This window comes from Mirounga angustirostris, unplaced genomic scaffold (assembly GCF_029215605.1).
Source record: "Mirounga angustirostris isolate CCGP_5_RB_7025 unplaced genomic scaffold, mMirAng1.0.hap1 SCAF_4, whole genome shotgun sequence".
Taxonomy (NCBI): domain Eukaryota; kingdom Metazoa; phylum Chordata; class Mammalia; order Carnivora; family Phocidae; genus Mirounga; species Mirounga angustirostris.
The window spans coordinates 36,037,814-36,044,172 of NW_026991712.1; positions in this window are offsets into that span (position 1 = coordinate 36,037,814).

Genomic DNA, 6,359 nt, shown 5'->3' on the forward strand with positions numbered 1-6,359 from the left:
GTAGAGGAGGGAGTCTTCGGGCAGGGCGTGAAAAGTCATGGAATCTTTTCTAATCATGAAAGATGCCTGCTTTTGAACCAGTTAAGCGTTAACTGCTGATACTGAGCATGTACAGCATGTTTACTTACCAAGTGAATTCTTTACATGCACTATTATTAAGCCCACCCTGTGAGATTCAGTAATACACTCCCATCTTACAGTAGAGGGAACTGAAGCTTTGAGAAGTTTAGTGATTTGCCCAGAAGCACATAGTAAGTGATGATGAAGCTGGAATTTGAATCCAGACCCACAGGCTCTAAAGTTCATGCCAAGGCTCTGGGTAAACGGTCTTTTTAAAAGTCCATTTATTTAAAAAATATTTTTTTAAAAAGTTCCAAAAAAGCAGGTATTTGGGCTTACCTTCAGTCTGGGGGGCGAGAGGTGGCATGACCCAGGTCTATCAAAGCACGTGGTAGGAAGCCAAAACAAAGATGCTTTTCTCTTGACATATTTTAGGGCAGCCACAAAAAAAAAAAAAAAAAACAAAAAAAAAACAACAAAGGAAAGAGTCATTATTTAGAAGAAAAAGGTCTTTAATGAAGCTGAGCTTAAAATTCTATATCAGAATATTTTCCTTCCTTCTGAGCATCAGGGACTGCCTGGGAATATCAAACATTTCCTTTAGCAACCCTGTGATGGCTTTTCTGAGCTCATTCGTATTTCCATTCTAGGTTCTCTTGGAATTGGTAAATGGATTTAATCAAAACCTTTTAATTATCATGAGGTTTTTTTTAAAACCTGTGAAATTGACCTTCTGACCCCTGTATTGCATTTTTGTGCCGATTAGGAAGGTATGAACATTTTCTCAACAGTTTCTAAGAAATGTGTTTGATATAATGCCAAGTGCTGCTGCTAAAGAAGAAATTTCCAGCAAATTAGGTATGTTTTAAGTAACACCCACTGCTTGTAAGTGGCAAAGCCAAATCTAGAACTCTAGGCTCTCTGACTTGAGTCAGTGCTATTACTAGCTTTTACTTTAATTTAGCTTTTATTTCTCTTGCTAATCCTTTACGCTGAAAAAATTCAACAGATAGGAATTCCGTGTATTTCCTTTAGCAATATATGAATAGATAACTTTTTAAAGATAGAATTTTTTTCTCTTGTCATTTAAACTTAGCTTTTGTCTTGTCTCAGAGATCACTGTCTCAAAGTGATGTCAGAATCATGGTAATGTTAAGTCATTCCTCTTTCCTCTCCCCTTATATGACAACTAGACATCCATAACTGGGCAAAAGTGCCTCTGCAGGTTACCCCAAGGGATACACCAGTCCACCTGTGCCCCCCCAAAATAAACAGGTCCTCAGTAAGGGCTACAGATCCAAGGGATTTGGTGAACCCCTGTGATGGGGGACAAAAAGAGCCTGGAGAGTGCAAAATTAGGCAGATACCAATGGACAGAACCCATGGAAGCCAGCCTCCAGAGGAGAGATTTCAGCATGCCATCAGAATAAGGCGGAGAAGGGTAGAGACAGGTTTGGATGCAAAGGAGAGGGAGGAACTCAGCAGGGCAGCCCCGCCTCCAGAGGGTGATACTGCAAGGGCTGGGCTTTATTTAATACACCTCTACGGCAGAGGAGATGGAAAGTGAAAATGGTGAGTGGATGCCAGGCTACCACAACTGTGCGAGACAAACCTGTTTTTCAGCAACACCCAGATTTCTCAGGAAGGACCTCTGTGACTTGTAGGGAGGAAGGAGAAAGGGAAGGAGGCAGATGAGGTCAGAGGGCATTAACAGCAGGTGTGTTTGTCAGGACTTCAACAGGAAGTCTGCCCACAAACCTCTGGGAATACCCCACGCCGGGGTCCACCCGCACCAGGCTGTGGGCACCTTCAGTACTCTAAGTACCAAACCCATACCTCCCCACCTCTGCTGTCGGCTCCTTGTGTGCACTCCCAAGTGCCTCCCAAGGACAAGCTCCAGCAGACACAGAAGATGCCCAGATGATAGGCCAAGCTCAGTGCCTAAGGGAGAAACCACAAACTTGAGCTATAGCACCACAATCTGGAAGACAAAAGAAAGGCCAGCCTGTTGAAATGTTAAGAACCGAAGAAGAGATAATATGTTAAAGTGCTTGCTACTTCAAAATGTGAAAGCGGAAATACTTACCTACAAACACTATCAAGGAAATACAGTATCTGGGACACCTGGGTGGCTCAGTCAGTTAAGTGTCTGCCTTCTGCTCAGGTCCTGATTTCAGGGTCCCGGGATCGAGCCCTGTGTTAGGCGCTCTGCTCAGCGAGGAGCCTGCTTCTCCCTCTCCCTCTGCCTGCAGCTCCCCCTGCTTGTGCTCTCTCTCTGTCAAATAAATAAATAAAATCTTAAAAAAAAAAAAAAAAGGAAAGTACAGTATCACAAAAAGAAAATAATTCTCCACCAGGAAATGCAAAGGACCGGAATAATATGATCTAACTGATAAAGAATTCACAATAGCTTCTATGAGGAAATCAACAAGCTACAAAAAAACCCCAATGAACTCAGGAATAAAATTAATGAACAGTTATTTACCCAAGAGATTAAAATTATTTTAAAAACCAATGAATTCTAGAGCTCAAGAATTTAATGAATGAATGGAAGAATGCACTAGAGAGCATCAGTAACAGGACAGGGAAGATGGAAGAGAATAAATGACTTGAAAAACAGGAATACAGAAATAATTCAATCAATTCCAGAGAAGAGAAAACTAGGATCTAAAAGGAGTGAAGAAATGCTACAGGAGCTATTGAATTTGATCAGGAAGGAAAATAACAGAAAAACTGCTGTACCAGAAAGAGAATAGAAGGAAAAGAAGGCAGAGATATTATTTGAGGAAATAACAGCTGAGAATTTTCTAAACCCAGGAAAGGGCTTGGACATACATGTCTGAGAAGCTAACAACACCCTATTATTTCAATGCAAAAAGACCTCCCCTAAGACACATTAATTATACTTGAATTTAAATAAAGAAAACAACATGAGCAAGTAGGATTAATCATGGAGATGAAAAGATGGTTCAACATATGGAAATCAATAAATGCAATGCATTACATTAATAGAATGAAAGATAAAAATCACATGGTTGTCAAAATAGATGCAGAAAAAGCACTTAACAAAATACAATATCCCTTTCATGATAAAAAACCCTCAACACACTAAGTATAGAAGGAACATACCTCAACATAATAAAAGCCATAAATGAAAAGCCCACAGCTAACATTATATTCAACAGTGAAAAATTGAGAACTTCCTCTAAGATCAGAAACAAGACAAATATGTCCACTCTCACCACTCTTACTCAGTATAGTACTGGAAGTCCTAGCTAGAGGAATTAGGCAAGACAAACAAATAAAAGTCATCCAAATTGGAAAAGAAGAGGTAAGTGGCACCTGGCTGGCTCATCCAAAGAGCATGCAACTCTAGATCTTGGGGTCATGAGTTCAAACTTCATGTTGGGTGCAGAGATTACTTAAATTTTTTTTTAAAAAAGGAAGAAGTAAAATGGTCATTGTTTTCAGATGACATAATTTTATATATAGAAAATCCAAAAGACTCAATCAAAAAATTGGAGGAAGTAATCAATGAATTCAGTAAATTTGCAGATATAAAATTGACCTACAGAAATCGATTGCATTTCTATACACTAATAATGAAATATTTGAAAAAGAAATAAAACTGTCCCATTAACAATAGAACCAAAACCAATAAAATACCTAGTAATAAATTTAACCAAGGAAGTGAAAGATCTGTACAATTACCACAAGACTTTTTAAAAGAAATGAAAAAGACACAAATAGACATCCTGTATTTATGGATCAGAAGAATTAATATTGTTGAAATGTCCACACTACCCAAAGCCATCTATAGATTCAACTCAATCCCTATCAAAATTCCAATGGCATTTTTCACAGAAATAGAACAAAAAACCCTAAAATTTGTATGGAACCACAAAAAAGCCTAAAAAGCCAATGCAATCTTGAGAAAGAAGAACAAAGCTGGAGCCAATACTTCCTGATTTTGAACTAAACTACAAACCTGTGATAATCAAATGGTATTGGTATAAAATAGATATATAGACTAATAGAACAAAATAGTGAGCCTAGAATTAACCCCTGCATATACAGTCAAATAATATTTGATAAGAGATCCAAGAACACCCAATGGAAAAAGGATGGTCTCTTCAACAAATGGTGCTGGGAAAACTGGATATAATATATGCAGAAAAATGAAACTGGACCCATCTTACACCACTCACAAAAACTAACTTGAAATGGATCAAATTAGACATAAGTCTTGATAACATAAACTTCCTAGAAGAAAACATAAGGAAGAACTCTTCAACATTGGTCTTGGCAATGATTTTTTGATAGGATGCCAAAAGCAAAAACAAAAACAAAAACAAAAACAAATATGACTACATGAATCTTAAAATCTTCACAGCAAAAGATATAATCAACAAAATGAAAAGCAAACCTACAAAATGGGAGAAAATATTTTGCAAACTGCATGTTAGATAAGGAATTAATATCCAAACTATATAAGGAACTCATAAAACAAAACAAACAATCCAATAAAAAATGGGCAGAGGAACTAAATAGATATTTTTCCAAAGAAGACATCCAGATTACCAACAGGTCCATAAAAAGAGACTCAACATCATTAATTATCAGGGAAATGCAAATACAAACCACAATGACATTATCACCTCACACTTTACACTGTTTTCAAGAAGATAAGAGATAACAAATGTTGGTGAAGATTTGAAGAAAAGGGAACCGTTGTGCACTGGTGGTGGGAATGAACTTACTTCAGCCACTATGGAAAACAATATGGAGTTTCCTCAAAAAATTAAAAATAGATCTACCTGGTTCAGCAGTTCCACTTCTGGGTATATACCCAAAGGAAATGAAAATTGGGTATCAAGAAGATATATGCAGTTCCATGTTTATTGCAGTATTATTCACAATAGCCAAGATATGGAAACAACCTAAATACCCATCAACAGACAAATGGATAAAGAATAGGTGGATTATTATTTGATGTGGACCTCAATGGAATGGAAAATTATTTGGTGTGGACCTCCTACACACACACACACACACACACACACACACACAGGAATATTATTTAGCCATGAGAAAGAAGGACATTTTGCCATATCTGACAACACATATGGACCTTGAGGACATTATGCTTAGTGAGATAAGTCAGACAGAGAAAGACGAATATTATATAACTTATATGTGGAATCTACAAAAGAGAAACTTATGGAGTTCCAGTTCAAGACGGTGATGTAGGAAGATCCTAAATTCATCTCCTCCCATGACACCAGATCTACAGCTACATCACTTTCCTCTGGAAAAAAACCCACAAAACTACCTGAGTGAGTCCTACATATCAAGCAAATGAAAAAAGTAACCTACATCAAAGCAGGCAGGAGAGGCTGAAACACAGTATTACCACAAACCCCACCCCTGCTGCAGAGACCCTGAATCAGGAGGGAACTTAAAATCAGAGCTTCTCTCTGTGGAGTGAAGAGTTTGACCCTCACATCTAGCACCCCAACTTTTAAGACCTGCATCTGAGAGATGAGCCCCCCAAAACATCTAGCTGTGAAAACCAACAGGGCTTGTGTCCACAATACCACATGGATATAGCAAAATGAGAAATGATTCCTACAGGGCTCATCTGTCCCAGGGACACAGCAGACTGAGAAGTGCCCAGATTTCCTGCGAATGAGGCTTATGTGCTTATCTTAAAGCATTGGTCTAAGAGGCAGGCATCTAATTTAACACACATCTGGGAGCTTGCTTGGGTACTCTTCAGGGATGGAGGCGGATGGATGCTATCTTTGTCCTCTCTCTCTACCTTGCTTCAGCTTGCTGGTGTCTCCAGAAAAAAGAGTTGGACCCTCTTTTAATGCTCTGATTTTTGTGGTTGCTATCAGGGGACACCTTTAGATTGTCTGGCTTTGTTGGCTGGTGAGGCTTATGTTCTTGGTGCTACAAGACTGTAAATAGTGGAGAAAGTGTGCTTAACAAGCTACCACCCCAGGGCACAACAAGGGACAGCAGACTGAACCCAGTCATACTGTGAAAGATCTAAATGATATAGAAAATTTAAAGTACTGATCATAAAGATACTCACTGGACTTGAGAAAAGAGTGGAGGACCTCAGTAAGACCCTTAACAAAGAGATAAAAATAACATATCAGAGATGAAGAACTCAATAAATGAAATTAAAAATACAATAGATGGAATAAATAGTAGGCTACAGGAGGCAGAGGAATGTATCAGTGACCTGGATGATAGAGTAATGGAAAGCAATCAAGCTGAGCTGGTGAAAG